The sequence below is a fragment of the Zea mays genome, chromosome 3 (genome assembly GCF_902167145.1).
Source record: "Zea mays cultivar B73 chromosome 3, Zm-B73-REFERENCE-NAM-5.0, whole genome shotgun sequence".
Lineage (NCBI taxonomy): Eukaryota > Viridiplantae > Streptophyta > Magnoliopsida > Poales > Poaceae > Zea > Zea mays.
In genome coordinates this window covers 53,052,329-53,071,001 of record NC_050098.1, presented here as the reverse complement: position 1 = coordinate 53,071,001, position 18,673 = coordinate 53,052,329, and positions in this window count along the sequence as shown.

Below are 18,673 nucleotides of genomic sequence, written 5' to 3'. Positions count from 1 at the left end.
ACACCAGGCAAACAGTTGCTCGCACCCGCTGAACGGTGGGCCGCAAGAACCAGAAAAGTGAATCTGCATGGTGGGACCGCTGCACGCTTGAAAGCTGTATCGTTTCTCGACAATGAGCTCAGGGAAGGTGTTTTTCGGACCTTCGGCTTCCTGAAGCCTAAGAGACTTTTTTCACGGATCAAGCTCGTTACGAAAAACGATCTAGCACCGCGAAGGGGCTACTGTTGGGACCATGCTTCATCGCCGAAGGTCCTGTAGAAAGAAACAGCTTCGGCTGAAGCTGCTTGTACGCGATGCCGAAGGTGCCACTTCGTGAAGCTTCGGAATTACAAACCGACTTAAAGATAGAATGACTTTTTAGTCCATAAGAGTCCGAGTCATTGTTGTAAATTTTTATGAGGGGTATGATTGTAATTCCTCACGGGCCGTGTCTTGTGCCTATAAATAGTGAACAGTATTCCTTTACTGTTCACGCATTCTTGTAATTGCAAATGCTTCACTCGGGAATTATTATTTGTCAAGGCAGAGGTATAAATGTTCATAAAACATTATGTTCAAGCATCTTAAATTCGTATGATAAGATATGTGAATAATGTCACTTATTTCCGATATATTCATCTTTAATGTTTCACATTGTATATTACTTTGTATTATCTTTGTAATTTTGATTACGAAGGTATAACCTTCGTAATATTCTGCTCATGGTCTTCGTCCGAAGTTCATTAAATCCTTGGGGAAATAATGCTTCAGCGGACGAAGGGCATTAATACTTGACATTTTATGTTGCCTTGTTCTTAATTCATAGCATTTGAGAGCAAATCCCCAACAAGGGGGATAGCGTTTCCCGCTAACCTCATAGTAATGGGTACTCAGGGAATAGATGTCATCCTAGGGATGAATTGGCTAGATAAGTATCAGTCGGTTATCAATTGTGATAAGAGGACAGTCAAGTTGGTGTCCCCACTAGGAGAGGAAGTGGTGACCGAGTTAGTCCCGCATGAGCCGAAGAAAGGAAGTTGTTATCAGATAGCTATCGATAGCAGTGAAGCAGACCCAATTGAGAGTATCAAGGTGGTGTCTGAGTTCCCAGATGTGTTTCCAAAGGACTTACCAGGTATGCCACCAGAGCAGAAAGTTGAGCTTGCTATAGAGCTACTTCCTGGCACCGCCCCCATCTTTAAGAGAGCTTACAGAGTATCAGGACCAGAGTTGGTTGAACTTAAGAAGCAGATTGATGAGCTGTCAGAGAAAGGCTACATCCAGCCAAGCACCTCACCTTGGGCCGCCCCTGTCCTATTTGTGGAGAAAAAAGATGGCACCAGAAGGATGTGTATCGATTATCGAGCTCTGAATGAGGTCACAATTAAGAACAAGTACCCCTTTCCCAGAATAGAAGATCTGTTCGACCAGTTGAGAGGAGCCAGCGTGTTCTCCAAGATAGATCTGAGGTCAGGTTATCATCAGCTCAGGATCCGACCTTCGGACATTTCAAAGACGACATTCATTACCAAGTATGGGTTGTATGAGTTCACTGTGATGTCTTTCGGCCTAACAAATGCACCAGCCTTCTTTATGAACTTGATGAACAGTGTATTCATGGATTATCTTGATAAGTTTGTGGTGGTATTTATTGATGATATTCTGATATACTCTCAAAGCGAAGAAGAGCATGCAGATCATTTAAGGATGGTATTGCAGAGATTGCGAGAGCACCAGTTGTATGCAAAGTTAAGCAAGTGTGAGTTCTGGATCAGTGAAGTCCTGTTCTTGGGTCACATAATCAACAAAGAAGGATTGGCCGTGGATCCGAAGAAAGTAGCAGACATTCTAAACTGGAAAGCGCCAACAGATGCCCGAGGAATCAAGAGCTTCATTGGAATGGCCGGATATTATCGGCGATTCATTGAAGGGTTTTCGAAGATTGCAAAACCAATGACAGCGTTGCTAGGCAACAAGGTCGAGTTCAAGTGGACCCAGAAATGTCAAGAGGCTTTTGAAGCGCTGAAAGAGAAGTTGACTACAGCGCCTGTCTTAGTCTTGCCTGATGTGCACAAGCCCTTCTCGGTGTATTGCGATGCTTGTTACACAGGTTTGGGTTGTGTGTTGATGCAAGAGGGAAGAGTTGTGGCTTACTCGTCCCGACAGCTGAAGGTTCATGAGAAGAATTACCCAATCCATGACCTAGAGTTGGCAGCAGTGGTTCACGCATTGAAGACATGGAGGCACTATCTGTATGGACAGAAATGTGATGTTTACACAGACCACAAGAGTCTGAAGTACATATTCACTCAGTCAGAGCTGAATATGAGGCAGCGAAGATGGTTAGAGCTGATCAAAGACTATGAGTTGGAGATTCATTACCATCTAGGCAAAGCGAACGTAGTGGCAGATGCTTTGAGCAGAAAGTGTCAAGTCAATCTGATGGTCGCTCGTCCGATGCCTTATGAGTTGGCCAAAGAGTTTGACAGGTTGAGTCTCGGATTTCTGAACAACACGCGAGGAGTCATAATTGAGTTGGAACCTACCCTGGAGCGGGAAATCAAAGAAGCGCCGAAGAATGATGAGAAGATCAGTGAGATCCGGCGACTGATTCTAGATGGCAGAGGCAAAGATTTTAGGGAAGATGCAGAAGGTGTGATATGGTTCAAAGACCGCTTGTGTATTCCCAATGTCCAATCTATTCGGGAGTTGATCCTCAAAGAAGCTCATGAGACAGCCTATTCGATTCACCCTGGTAGTGAGAAGATGTATCAGGATCTGAAGAAGAAATTCTGGTGGTACAGAATGAAGAGGGAAATCACGAGCATGTGGCTATGTGTGATAGTTGTCGACGGATCAAGGCAGAGCACCAGAGACCCGCTGGATTGTTGCAACCGTTGCAAATTCCTCAGTGGAAATGGGATGAAATCGGTATGGATTTCATAGTCGGATTGCCTCGCACTCGAGCCGGCTACGATTCCATTTGGGTAGTGGTGGACCGCTTAACCAAGTCAGCCCACTTCATACCTGTCAAGACCAACTACAGCAGTGCAGTATTGGCAGAGTTGTACATGTCTCGGATCGTTTGTCTTCATGGTGTGCCAAAGAAGATAGTGTCAGACCGAGGAACGCAGTTCACCTCTCATTTCTGGCAGCAGTTGCATGAAGCCTTGGGCACACATCTGAATTTCAGTTCAGCTTATCATCCGCAGACAGATGGTCAGACCGAAGGAACCAATCAAATTCTTGAAGACATGTTGAGAGCCTGTGCGTTGCAAGATCAGTCCGAATGGGATAAGAGATTGCCTTATGCAGAGTTTTCCTATAACAATAGTTACCAGGCCAGCTTGAAGATGTCACCATTTCAGGCGCTTTATGGAAGGAGTTGTAGAACTTCGTTGCAATGGGATCAGCCTGGAGAAAAGCAAGTGTTTGGGCCAGACATTTTGCTTGAAGCTGAAAAGAACATCAAGATGGTCCAAGAGAATCTGAAGATAGCGCAATCAAGGCAGCGAAGCTATGCAGACACAAGACGAAGAGAGCTGAGTTTTGAGGTTGGAGACTTTGTCTATCTGAAAGTGTCACCGATCAGAGGAGTCAGAAGATTCGGAGTCAAAGGCAAGCTAGCACCCCGCTACATTGGTCCGTATCAGATTCTCGCAAGGCGTGGAGAAGTGGCCTATCAGCTCAGCCTGCCAGAAAATTTGTCTGCTGTGCATGATGTTTTTCATGTGTCTCAGTTGAAGAAGTGTCTGCGTGTGCCAGAAGAGCAGTTGTCAGTTGAAGGTCTGGAGGTCCAGGAGGACTTGACCTACACAGAGAAACCAGCGCAAATCCTTGAGACTGCAGACAGAGTCACCCGAAGGAAGACTATCAGAATGTGCAAAGTCAGATGGAATCACCACTCCGAGGAAGAAGCAACCTCGGAGCGTGAAGATGATCTGATGGCCAAATACCCTGAGCTCTTTGCTAGCCAACCCTGAATCTCGAGGGCGAGATTCTTTTAAGGGGGATAGGTTTGTAACGCCCTGAATTTGGGGGTGGAATTTTTTTCTTCTTTTCTCTCACCAAATTCAGGTGTTACTCTCTTTTCTCTCCCTGTTTCGCTCCTTCTTCCCAATTTGAAACCAGTATAGTGACAGGTGTCTGTGTCATGTATAAACCAAAACCTAAGTGTCATGGGTGTTGCATCATGTCGAAGCACATTTCTTTGTTTGATGTCACGTGTTCGTCTCGTTCCGTCTCGGATTTCGATTCGCGATTGGAGCCCGTTTGAGGGTCGTGCGTGTCGTGGGTTTCAATCCGCGAAGTGGCCTGGCCCAACCCAACCCAACCCAATCCAGCCTAGCTCGGCCCAGCCCGCGCGCCCCTGGCGCCCCTGCCCACCTCCCCATGCGCCCCCTCCTCCTCTCCCTCTCTAATTTGGATTTTCCGCGCAGCAACCTCCCTCTCCCTCTTCCACCTCTCTCTCCCCGTGGTGCCCTTGGTTTTGGAGATGGTGATCGCCAGAGTTGGATCCCGAGGTGAGCTCCCCTCCCCTCCCTTCTCCTCTCTCTCTCCCTCTCCCTCCTCTTCTCCCCCAGCGCGCGCCCTCTCTTCTTCCCCTGCGCGCGCGCCCCCGCCCTCCCCTGCCGGCGCGGCGCGCGGCCCCCACCCCTCCCCTGCCCTCGGCGGCGTGGCCCCGCCCCCTCCTTTGCCCGCGGCGGCGCGGCCTCCGCCCCGCCCCCTCCCCTGCCCGCGGCGGTGCGGCCCCGCCCCCCTCCCTGCTCGTGTGGCGCGCGGCCCCCGCCCCTCCCCTGCCCGCGACGGCGCGGCCCCACCCCCCTCCCCTGCTCGCGCGGTGCGGCCCCCCGGCGCGGCCCCCTGCCCCGACGCGGCGGCTCGGCCCCCGGCGCGGCGTCCCTGGCCCCTGCGCGCGGCGTCCCGGCCCTCGGCGTGGCTCGCGTGGCCTCGGCATGGCCTCGCTCTCCCCCGTTTACCCCTAACGCGTTCCCGCGTGCACAACCCCACGTGCGCGGCGATTATTCTTGGTTTTTAGTTAATTTCAAACTCCGTTAGTTAGCGTGCTGTGTCGTGCGCTTTGTCGCGCGACGAATTTATCTAATTTCAGATTCTATTGATGTGTTGTGTCGTGCGCTTCGTCGTGCGACGATCCTTTTTAATTTCAGGTTGTTTAAAGTGTGACGTCGCGCGTCGAGCCACGCGACGTTTCACTTTAAACTCAGTTCTGTTGATGTATGCCGTTGTGCATTTCGCCGCGCGACGCTCAACGTCTCTTTATAATTAATGCAAGTGTCTCGTCGTGCGCTCTGTCGCACGACGAGTCGTTGATTTCTTAATTCGATTTAGAGTACTATGTCGCGCGTCTCGCCGCGTGACAATCCTTTTAATTTATCTTCATCCGCTTATAATGATTAGACATGAAACATGACTTTACTTTATGCTAAACGTAGTGTCTACATTAATGCCCTTCAATTGAGCAAGTGGTTTAATTTATAATAATGTAACGTGATCGTTTCTCGACTGTATTTTCCTCTTTCTCTCTTAACCGTAATTGCGAGCCCGCGTGGAACGTCTGTTTATTTACTGCATTCTATCGTATGGTGTATTGTTCTTTTGTATTAAATGTGTGGATGTATGTATGTTTGCGCTCGCATAGAGAACGATCTGGTTGAGGAGCCCGAAGAACTCGCAGGAGAAGCCCCTGAGCAGCAGTCGGTTGGTGGAGGGAAGTGTCCCTTGACCTATCTTTGTCCTATAGATTCTTTAATTCACCTCCCGCATTACACATTTATACCTAAGGATTGACTAGCTTTTGTTATCCATGTCCTTGTTTACCTATTTGGGTTGGATTATTATTGCTTAGTCTTATGCTATTGTTCAACTCTAATCAATGAACATGATGAGAATTATCAATGATACACTGTTTTTCCCTCTTTTATTATGATATTATACTTGTGGTCTTCAAGGGGGCTCGAGCGGTTTCTCGAGTGCCTCTCCGTAAGGACCTGTTTGTTGGATGACCGCCTGGGAAAACAGTGGAACCATGAGGGTGGAATGGGGTGCCCTTAGCTGAATAATTAGAGGATCCGAGGTGTAGTTTGCTTAGCCGTCGTGCCGTCAATGGGGCTCGGTGTATGCGGCTCACTCTGCCAAGTTTGGTTCGCCCCTTGGGGAGGAGTGCGGTACATTTAGGAAACCTAACGGGCGGCTACAGCCTCGGGGAATCTTTGTAAAGGCTACGTAGTGATGCCCTGCTGGACCACCTAGGTAGTGGTCAATGGGGAGTAGCTCTCTCCGGGCAGAAAGGGAATCACGGTTTGTGGGTAAAGTGCACAACCTCTGCAGAGTGTTTGAAAACTGATATATCAGCCGTGCTCACGGTTATGAGCGGCCAAGGGAGCTCCAGTGATTAGTGGTACTTGATCAGAGATGTTCGGTTTGCAGGTTGCAATGAGACTGATGGTTCTTGGTTTTGACTCTGGTAATGGTAAGTGGTACTCTTTCCGTTTGGAAAGGAGTACGTTTGGGTTAAAAACGTGGGTTAATTCTAAAACTTGGCTTTCTCTACTAGTAATAATAATCTGACCAACTAAAAGCAACTCCTTGACTTATCCCCACATAAAGCTAGTCCACCACAGCCAAACAGGATACTTGCTGAGTATGTTGATGTGTACTCACCCTTGCTCTAGACACCAAACCCCCCCATCCCCAGGTTGTCAGCATTGCAACCACTGCTCAGGAGAAGATGAAGCCGTGGAAGGAGACCATCAGGAGTTCCGAGATTATGATGAGTTCTAGGCGTGGGTTAGCGGCAACCCCTAGTCGGCTGCCTGTGAAGGCCACGTTTATCTACGTTTCTTTTCCGCACTTTTATTTATTGTAAGGACTATATGGATGTCTCAGACATATGATGTAATCGACTATTTCCCTTTTTAATACTATTTGAGCACTGTGTGATGATGTCCATGTTATGTAACTGCTGTGTACGTGAATTGCTAATCCTGGCACGTACATGGTTCGCATTCGGTTTGCCTTCTAAAACCGGGTGTGACAACATCGTGAAGCTGGTTCTCCAAGACATCAATAGTGTTGTCTCAGATCTCCACCTGCTGCTCCAAGGTGGTAATGCGCTGGCTCAGCCTTTCCACCTGCAGATCCTTCTCTACCAACTCGGTGGATAAATCGACCACAAAATCTTCCCGACTGTCGAGAGTGAGCTTGGCGGTTTGAGCGATGTTAGCAAGGTGTGCCATAGCGTCGCTCTGAAAGGCCTGAAGGCGGTACAGCGCACTCATGCACTGAACAGTGACCCTCCCAACCAAGTCAGGATACATCGCCCACACATCCTTCACATGGCTCACGCGGTTACACCACATGGGGTCGTCCTTCTTCTCAGCAGGGAAGAGTCCCAAGGGGTGCATACCATCTCCAGGGGATGGTAGCCACAGAAAGTCGTCAGAGTCTTCATGGCTGCCGCTTCAACGTTGTCGTCCGTCCTGAGTCCAATTGTCTCAGAATCAAGAGAACGCCAACCCGGCTGAAGGGGATTACCTTCCAAAGTCAGCCAGACCCGACAACGAGGTACCCGATGCTCCTCATACAACTGCACCGTGTACAAGGGAGGCGTAGGGTAACCGGCGGAGTTAAGCACTTCCCACAAGATGGAAGGAAAGCCATCGCGAGAAAGGAAGTCGGAACTGAAACGAGTGTCTCCTCCACTGGCGGGGGTGGGTGAATTCATCTGCGGAAGGGAATCAAAGGTAAAGATTATGGTGGAAGGAAAAAGAAAAAGAGAGCCCGAATGGTTTTAAAGGAAGTGGGTTAGCTCAAGTTTTAATTCCCTTTTGTGTTTATAATGCATGCATGCTGGAAGTAACGTCTCCTCTCCAAATAATAGAGTGCTCTTAGGGCATCCTTAAAAAGTCTAAGTACTGGCCCACGGGGCCTAATTAATTAGCCACCTATTTCTCCCTCTATGCCTAAGGCCTTTCGTCCTAGGTCTAGCGGTCTAGTCCTGACGATCCGTAGCAGTTTCTAGGCAAGTATTACATTTGAAAATGGTATTCATGGTTCATTGTCCTTCTCTGTGGTGGAATTTGCTCCAATACCAGCTGTGGCAGAACCACCCGAATTATTCCAGCTTAAGTGCCTAAGTCACGCCTCAGGGGCCGTAACACACATAAATCGGAATAACCCGTCAGTCCCTCAGATCTAGTCTGATAGAGCCACTTAACCAGGATCAAATTCCACAATCTCACTCGAAGGTGAGTCATAGAAGAAATACAATAAAACAGGAAACCTCAAATTACGTGCTGAGATATTACATAGATCGGAGTTTTTGAGTAGCAAATAAGAGTTCACAAAATAAAATGCAGCAGATAATCGATGTCGTCGATATCGAGGAAATGGGCAAGGCCTAGCCCACTACTCCTCGTGCTCCTCTCCTGCCGGAGCAACATCCCACTCGACTGTCCAACCCGGTGGCAGGGTGGTAGGCCAAGTCACACCATCAACCATTTCCTGAATTGTACCTGCAAAATTATGCCACAAGCAAGGCTGAGTATACTAATACTCAGCTAGACTTACCCGGTGTGAGGAGTCTACTCCTCTACCTCTAGACTATGCAGCTGTTTGGCTGAGGGTTTGGTTTGCCAAAAGCACTAGCTGTTTCTAAAATTAATTTTTAGCTTTTCAAATTCTAACATTATTATCTTAGCTAGGTTTGCTCCTTCTAAGCATACATGGTAACAAGCATTTAGTTCAATCAACAAGTTATCTCATGTAACCTCATTTCACTTCTTACTCGATGCAGTACAAGCGGGATCAAGCAGTCTCATTTGCTGCGAGAAGCAGACGATTCGAATCGAGTTTTATCCTTGCAAGGTAAACCTAAACACACGGCATGTCAGGGTACTCCGACCCTGCACATGACAACCGTCCCCATCGATTCCCCGTTCGCGTCCAGGCCTCACCGCCTTGGCATACAATGCTCCACTGACCCCGGCTGCCGCCGTGCAGTGATCTCACTTGTACCCACCATAGCTAGCATGGGAGACCCAGTCTCAGGTCGCATGAGGGATAAAGTCTGTGCCCGGCTTCACTCAGGTACTAGGTTTACCGGTTACCATTTTTCCAGGCATGTGCTTAGTACGTTCAAACCTTGACTCAGGTATCCACACATTAATCCTTAATTCCTTTTTCCCGTCTCATGGACAAGGCATCCTCCCTAGATCCAAGTCCATAGACTAACATAGATCCCGTTATCAAGATGAATACAATCCATTCCTGACCTCGAGCGAGTGCTAGAAAAATCACTCGACTTCTACCGAGATCCTGATTAGCAAGCAGCTACTCAACCTATCATACTAGTATTCATCTCAAAAAGGAATCCTAAGTTCATGCAACTAGAGGTTTCAAGCAACTCCTACACTTAAGTGCACATTACAATCCTACAAGCATTAAGTGTAGTAAAGTAGCATATAATAATACGGTTATGAATATAAACCGGGGCTTGCCTTCAATAGCTGGGGCTGCAGGGAGATCCTCGATAGCAGCCTCGGAAGCTTACTCCTGGTCCTCCTCTTGGACAGTTCCTTGCTCGGGGATGAGCACGTACTCTCCGTCGGCGAGATTACAATCTAATGAATGCAATGCGTAAGATATATGCATGATATGATATGTGCTTTAGTAATTTTAACTTTTGATGGTGTATGATCTACTTGAGTTAGATAGAGTTAAACCTTACTTATGTGAGACTTTTGGGTGGTATTCTTGGTAAATTGGATCAAACTTAGCTAAGGTAAGTGGTAGGTTTATTTTTGGGGTTCCACTGAATTCTTTTTAAAGTCTTAGTGAGAATTGACAAGAATTCGAGTTGGACTTATTGGAGTGAGATTTATTTCTCCCTTCTTTTTCTTTATTCTTTTTAAGTTTTTGGAGTGGGTTTGAACTACAAGTTGCCTTAATAAATTTCCAAAATTTCTGTAAAAATCACAGTGGCTTATTACTGGTGTATAATTCTCTGTCTCAAAATTTGGGGTTCAAAAAGTGAATAGTTTTCTGTGGACAAAATTACCAAATTTTAGGGCAGAAGGGGTGGTTTGAACTACAACTATCATTTAATAGTAGGTAATTCTCTAAAACTTATTTTTGCTGGATTTTGGGTGCTATAACATGACTTGGCACAAAATTCTAGCCATTAATACTTATTTGTTGTTTTACTACGATTTTCTAAAGTTTCTAGCCAAAGGGGTGCTTTCTATTACCACTATATTTGAAAAATATCAAACAACAAATTTCTGATTTTTCCTAGCTTCTATTTTGCGCATGAGCAATCATTCTGAAGTTTGGCATCTTTTTGCTTAAGGGAATGGGTGGTATGCATTAATTGAATTAAATGGCCTTTCTTATAAAATATTAGCAATAGGTATTATTTTGCATCTTTTTAATGGGTTTGCATTTTTCTCTAGTGGCCTATCTCATCATTGACCTAGCAAAATTTTATTTGCCCATTATTGCTGTGGCAGAACTGCCCGAATTATTCTGACTTAAGTGCCCAAGTCCCACCTTAGAGGCTAGACCACACTTAAATGGGAATAACCCGTCAATCCCTCGGATCTAGTCTGACAAGGCCACTGACAGGATCAAGTACCACAATCTCACTCGATGGTGAGTCACAGAGCAAATACAATAAAACGTAAAACCATACATTAAGGAGTATTAAATTATTACATCACCATCGGAGTTTTGCAAAAGTAGTCATCATTGTTCGAAATGCAGCGGAATAAAACTAACGGTAAATAAACAGAGAGATGGGAGAGCCTGTCCCATCACTCCTCATGCTCCTCCTCAGCCGAGGTAGGGTCCCACTCGACAGTCCAACCCGGTGGCAAGATGGACGGCCAAGTCACTCCAGCAACCATGTCCTCCAGAGAACCTGTAAAATTATGCCACAAGCAAGGCTGAGTATACTAATACTCAGCTAGACTTACCCGGTGTGAGGAGTCTACTCCTCTACCTCTAGACATGCAGCTGTTTGGCTGTGGGGTTTGGTTGCCAAAAGCACTAGCTGAGTTTCTAAATCAAGCTTTTAACTTTGTCAAATTAAGTGTGACTCTCTTAAGGCTAAAGATCTACTATCTACTCATACATAGTAGCAAACATTTTTAGCAATCAACATCTTGTATCATCTCATCACAATTCCACTTGTTACTCAATGTAGCAGCATGGATCAAGCAGTCTCATTAGCTGCGAGAAGCAGACGATTCGAATCGAGTTTTTATCCTTGCAAGGTAAACCTAAACACACGACATGCCGGGGCACTCCGTCCCCACACACATCAACCGTCCCCATCGATTCCCCGTCAGCAGAGAGGGGCTCACCGCCTTGGCGTACAATGCCTCAATGACCCCGACTGCCGTCGTGCAGTGACCGCACTTGTACCCACCATAACCGGAATGGGAGACCTCGTCACAGGTCGCGTGAGGAGGGCAATCTGCTGCCAAGTTCAATCAGGTACTAGGCTTACCGATTTACCATATTTCTCGGTATATGTTTAGTACGTTCAAACGCTTGACTCACGGTACCACACCTTAATCCTTATTCAAATTTTTATCCCGTGGACAACCAATCCCCATGGATTGTTGTCCACAACCAGCATCATTATGAGAAGAAAGTGGATACAACCAATTTCCTGACCTCGCGCGAGTGCTAGAAAAATCACTCGACTTCTACCGAGATCCTAATTAATAAAGCAGCTACTCGACCTAGCATACTAGTATTCATCTCAACAGGATTCCTGAGATCATGCAACTAGGGTTTCACACAACTCCTACACTTAAGTGCACACTCAATCCTACAATCAATAAGTGTAGTAAAATAGCATAAATAATAGGTTATGCATAAACCGGGGGCTTGCCTTCCAAGGCTGTGGCAGACAGATCCTCTGGTGCAGGCTCTGGTGCTGGATCCGGGGCTACCTCCTGAGCAGCTCCTTGCTCCGGCACGAGGACGTACTCTCCGTCAGCGAGGTTACAGTCTATCGAAATGTAATGAACATGTATGTCATGATTATGCAGGATTTAATAACATTATGCTAAAGGAAGAAAAACTAAGTTAATGAGTAATTTAGGGTTTCTTGGTCATACGGGGCTTTTAGTGGTTTATGCTTATCACTCTTGGTTAGGGGTAGGCATAGTGGGTTGGTATTTCCTTAATATAATTTTGTGGACAATTTACAAAGGGTTTTAGGATGACACTAATTTATATTATTCATTTTTCCTTTCTTTATTTTCTATTTATAGTTTCTAGTGTAGGTTTGAATTATAACAGTGGTTTAACTTTTTTTTTCCAAAAATTCTGTAAAAATTACAGTGGGTTGCCCTTGGTCAATATAGCCTGTTCTAGGATTTTGAGTTTCAAATTAAAAAGGCTATGCTCTAGACAAAAAATAACAAAAGTTGTGTAAATGGGCCACTTTGCACTACAACTCTTGATTAGGGGTGGGTTCTGTCCTAAGGGTTAATTTTGTTGGCATCTAACAGTAATAATAAGCTTCTGTGCCAAAAATCACAGAAGGCTAAGGAATGGTTATTTAGTTATGATTTTCTAAAGTTTAATGCCAAAAAGGCACTTTCTACTACATTGTGATTTGAAAAATGTCAAACAACAAATTTTATATTTTTCCTAAGTTCTTAATAACAAAACATTAACTATCCCAAGGGTTGGGGTGTTTTCACCTTGGGGTTATTTTTGTAGAGTTTTTCTAAGTTTTCCTTGTTTTCTTAAAATAAAAGGTATCCTACTTATTTTATACTAAACCAGGGTATAATAGATTTTTCTAGTGAACTCCATTGAATAAGTACTCTAACAAAAATAGAGGTGTCCCCTGGTTCCTTATTTAAATCACCTTTTCTATTTTTCTTAACCTTAAGCATATTGTGAAATAAATGGCAAAAACTAACTTAATGGGGTGGACAGAGAGGTTTAGCATTTTTAAACAGGTCAGTAGGTGGACATAAACTTCTCCAAATTTTCCTAACCTTAGTCAAATAGTGCAACTATTTTTATTCCTATTATTTAGCTTTTGGCCAAAACAATAACTAAATCAGAACCCTAAAGTTTTCTTAGTACATAGGGGTTTTATATTTTTCCTAAGTAGTTTATATTATTTAAGATCTGACAAAATTGGTTTGACTAAATTTGGATGAATAAAACAGAAGTTATGAATTATTCAAGTTCTGTTCAAATTTTAAATCAGATTTAATAAAGGTTTCCTGGAAAAACAGTTTACACCGAGGACCCTGGGTTTAATCCAAATCAACCCACTCAAATCTACCCCTGCGCTACTATTTCCCTGAGTCACTAACAGTTCAAAAATCCCCCTGACCTTTCCTTCTTCTTCCCCGAGGTCCTTCCCCTAATGTAAACAGTACCCGCGGGAAAGAAAAGGGCGGCGCGGCTTACCGGCGGCGAGAGAGGTTCGGCGAGGGGCGGGGTTGGCTCGGGGAGGCTCTGGCGGTCACAACGGTGTACGGCTTGACGGCGGGGGTGGCCGGAATCGCTCGGTTCACGTGCGCAGGCGGGTGTCCACGTTGGCGGCGGGTGTGCCGGCCAATTCCCGTCGATCTAGTTCAATCCAATGGCCCGGTGAGCTTCACGGGGTGATGTAGAGGCTATCTGTGCATTGAATCAAAAAATGGCGCAGTGGCTTACCCGGTCTACGCTCGTCGGCGGTCGGAGGGAGTGCGGAGACCGTGGACTGGCCTCTCCGGCGAAGCAGACTTCGATTCCTCGCTCGGGAAGCTTCACCGAGGTGTGCTCAGTCCTCTCCGAGGGTCGGACGAGGTTGGGAAGGGCTTGGTTGGCCGGTCTACGGTGGCAGGGGTTCGGGTGGCCGCAGACACGCCGTGCACGGGCAAACGCCGGTGAGTTTGAGCTCCGGTGAGGTTGAGCGCGTGCGGAGGGGTATGGTCGACGCCTGAGTGGGCTTTATAGGCGCGAGCGCACACGGGGGACACTGGCGCAGCTCGGCGCGGCGCGGGGTCGGGCGCGGGCGTGCTCTGGCGTGCTCAGAGCGCGTCGAACACGTGGAGGTTTTCTTCTGCCCGTGTTCCACAGCTCGCCCAAGTCGCAAGCGTGCGAATCTTGGCAAAAATCCGGTGCGAGTCTTTTCCTGGCACCTAGGGCTGTCTCTCATCCGTGAGTCGCCATGGCAGATATGCCCTAGGTAGGGAGATCTTTGGACGCCAAATCAGGTATGTCTCCCTGCCCACCTCGCGACAAAAACGATGCCAAGGCATATCAAACGTCAAGGGCTCGGTGTCAACTTTTTCCAGGGGGTGCCCTAGGTGGTATGCCACATTTTTGGCATAGAACTTAGGTGGTTTTGGTGCCATCTTCAAGGTGAACACGGTGGATCTTTAGATTAGGTATAGATTTTGACTTAGAGAGAATTAGAGAGCTCTAGCTCTTTCTCTACTTAGGGAATGGATTTGGGGTTTCTTAAGGGGCCTTTTAGCAATGTTTCCTCTCTATAATTGTAGGTTAATAAGTTACTTAACTTTGTGCCAAAGGTTTGGTCATGACTTGCACCTTTGCTTAAATTCTCCCCTTTAACCGAGGTGCTTAAGAGATAGGGTTCAAGAGAGGTCTAGGGTTTACTTCCCCCTTGTCCATGGTGATAATTGCACACAACTAGGGTAATGCTTTTGGTCATTCACATCTCTTGGTTAAAACCTAGCCTCCAAGGCTGTTACACTTTGCTCCTTAAGTTTTTTCCACATGTGATCATAGTCCTTAGTGCATAGATGTGCCCTAGCCATGGTAACACCTGAGGTGTTACAGCCCTCCCTCCTTAAAGGAATCTCGTCCCGAGATTTTAGGCAGAGTCCTCTAGAGGGGTGCTACGAAGGCACGTTGGTGTGCTACTCTTTCTTATACTCAAGTTTCTCTTGTTAACTGCTCTTCGAATGTCATTCTCTTTGCAACTTCAGAAGGAAGTCCTTTTTAAGTTAAATCCACAACTTAGACTACCCTTGTTATCTAAGTTTTTCTTATAATTATATTCAAAGGGCAGGTGGGGGTGGGGTTTTGGGGTTACGTACCGACTCCTTTGGGCAGAAAGTCGGGGAAGCGAGAGCGTAGAAAATCCTCAGTCTCCCACGTAGCTTCTTCTGCTGAATGGTGACTCCACTGAACCTTATACATTCGGATTGACCTTGCCCGTGTTGATCTCTCCTTCTGATCCAATACCCCGATGGGGTACTCTTGATAGGACAAGTCTGGTTCTATCTCAATGTCTGGTTCAGGTAGCACTTCAGTGGGTAGGCGAACACATTTCCGCAGCTGAGATACATGGAACACATCATGAACAGCTGACATGCTGGGTGGCAACTTTAATTGATAGGCTATGGGTCCACAAGCTTCCTTGATCTCGTAGGGTCCAATGTAACGAGGAGCTAACTTGCCCTTGATCCCGAATCTCTGGACACCCTTGGTCGGTGACACCTTAAGATAAACATGGTCTCCCACTTCAAACTGTAGAGGCTTCCGCCTCTTATCATGATAGCTCTTTTGTCTGGCCTGAGCAGCTTCTAAGTTCTTCTTGATGACTCTGACCTTTGCCTCTGCTTCAAGTACCAAATCTGGCCCAAAAATTTCCCTCTGTCCTGCTTGAGACCAATTCAGCGGGGTTCTGCATCTTCTCCCATACAAAGCTTCAAAAGGTGCCATCTTTAGACTGGACTGGTAGCTGTTATTATAAGAAAACTCTATCAAGGAAAGACACTTGTCCCAATCCTTTCCGTAGTGCAGTACACATGCCCTTAACATATCTTCCAAAATCTGGTTTACCCTTTCTGTCTGGCCATCTGTTTGAGGATGGTATGCTGAGCTTCGTATGACATGGGTCCCAAGTGATTCCTGCAATTGTTCCCAAAATCGTGCCACAAATGGTGCTCCTCTGTTTGAGACTATAGTCCTTGGTATCCCATGCAGACGAACTATCTGGTCAATGTAGATCTCTGCATACTTCTCTGTCCTGTAGGTGATGTGTACTGGCAAGAAATGAGCCGTCTTGGTCAATCTGTCCACAATAACCCAAATGGAATCATGGTGCCTGGAAGTATTGGGCAATCCCACGATAAAGTCCATGCAAATGTCCTCCCATTTCCAAGATGGTATGGGAAGGGGTTGCAAAGGGCCTGCTGCCTTCAAATGACTAGCTTTGATCCTCTGGCAGGTGTCACACTCGGATATGTACTTGGCAATTTCCCTCTTCATTCTGGTCCACCAATATAAAGATCTGAGATCATGATACATTTTGTTGCTACCAGGGTGCATGGAGAATTTGGAAAGGTGAGCTTCATCCAATATCTTCTTTCTAAGCTCAGGGTCCTTGGGAATAACCAATCGATCTCCAAACCATAGAATTCCCTTGCTGTCCTGACGGAAGCACTTGTATTTCTCTGCCTTCTGCTTGATCATTTCTTTGATAACCTGAACACCCTTATCCTCAATCTGTGCCCTGACTATTTGCTCTTGCAATGTGGGCTCTACCGAGATATAACTTAAGGCACCTGAAGAAACAACTTCCAGGTTCAACTTGCACAACTCATCACACAGGGTGGTAACTCTTGCATCCATGCTCATACAATTGCACTGGTCCTTTCTGCTCAAGGCATCAGCCACAACATTGGCTTTGCCAGGATGGTAATGCACCTCCAAATCATAGTCCTTGATTAATTCTAACCATCTTCTCTGCCTCATGTTCAGATCTGCCTGAGTGAAGATGTATTTGAGACTCTTATGATCAGTGTAGATGTTACAGTGAGCTCCCATCAAGTAGTGTCTCCATATCTTAAGAGCATGAACCACAGCTGCCAACTCTAGATCATGTGTAGGGTAGTTCTGCTCATGGGGCCTAAGTGCTCGGGAAGCATAAGCAATTACTCTGTTATCTTGCATCAAGACACATCCCAATCCCGTACCAGAAGCATCACAATAAACCTCAAAGGGCTTGGTGTTATCAGGTTGAGCCAGCACTGGGGCTGTTGTCAAATGCTGCCTCAAAGTATGAAAGGCATCTTCGCACTTTTGGCTCCAATCGTACTTGACTCCCTTCTTTAACAGTTCAGTCATTGGTTTGGCAATTATGGAGAAATCCGGAATAAATCGTCGATAATACCCGCCAACCCCAGAAAACTCTGAATCTGCCTCACTGTAGTCGGGGGTTTCCAATCCATTACCTCTTGTACCTTCTCAGGATCAACTGATATCCCATCCTGAGAAATTGTGTGACCCAAGAATTTAATTTCCTTCAGCTAGAATTCACATTTAGACAACTTAGCATAAAGACGATGATCGCGCAGTCGCTGAAGCACGATGTGCAGATGCTCAGTATGTTCGTCTTCATTCTTGGAATAGACCAGAATATCATCAATGAAAACGACCACGAACTTGTCCAACTCTGGCATGAATACTGAGTTCATCAAGTACATAAAATAAGCCGGGGCATTTGTCAACCCAAAAGACATCACCAAAAACTCATAAAGCCCATATCTGGTTGAGAAGGCCGTCTTGGGAATATCGCTGGCACGGATCTTGATCTGATGGTAACCTGAGCGAAGATCTATCTTAGAGAACACTTTGGCTCCTACCAACTGATCGAACAGAACATCAATGCGGGGCAGTGGGTATTTGTTCTTGATAGTCACCACATTGAGAGGGCGGTAGTCAACACACATTCTCAAACTCTCATCCTTTTTCTTCACGAATAAGGCAGGACATCCCCATGGTGAAGTACTTGGGCAAATATACCCCTTGTCCAACAACTCCTGCAGTTGCTTTTTCAATTCTGCCAATTCCGCGGGAGGCATCCTATAGGGTCTCTTGGAGATAGGAGCAGTCCCGGGTTGCAATTTGATGGCGAACTCGATGTCTTGGTCAGGCGGCATCCCTGGCAATTCATCCGAAAAAACATCCGGGTAGTCACAGACCACTGGGATCTTTTCCACTGGGGATTCTATCATAACGAAGGCACAAGAACGGGTGCATCCCTGGTCGGGCAAATATAAAACAGTCTCGCCATAAGCAGGGGAATGAATTTCAATGGCCCTGGCTGCAATATCCAATACTGCCTGATGCCTGATCAACCAGTCGGCTCCCAATATAATATCCACGCTATCCAATCCTAAGATAAGAAGGGTGGTTCTAATCAGAAGACTACCAAATTTTATAGGTACTTGCCTGTTGATTTGATAAGTGGCAACCCTGCCTCCTGGTGTTGAAATTGTAATTCCCCCATCGGTGTGGTGAAAGGGCAGCTGGCACTTGGCACTAAATTTATCACTGATAAAACTATGCGATGCACCAGAATCAAAAAGAATAATAGCAGGATAATTCAAAACTGTAAAGATACCAGTCATGACGGGTGCCCCCTCTGGAATATCAGCCATGGTGGTGAAGTTCAGCCTGCCTTGCCTCACTTGCACCTTCTGTCTCTTGCCTTGATTCTGATTAACAGTCTGCCCCTGCCTCTGCTGGTTCCTGGGGCAATTCTTGGCATAATGTCCGGTGTTGCCGCATGTGAAACACCTGTTGTCATTTGCCTGGCGATACTGCTGCTGCTGCTGATTGTTCCTCTGAGCTAGAAACTGGGTGCGGTTGGGTGCCTGCTGCTGCTACTGCTGTG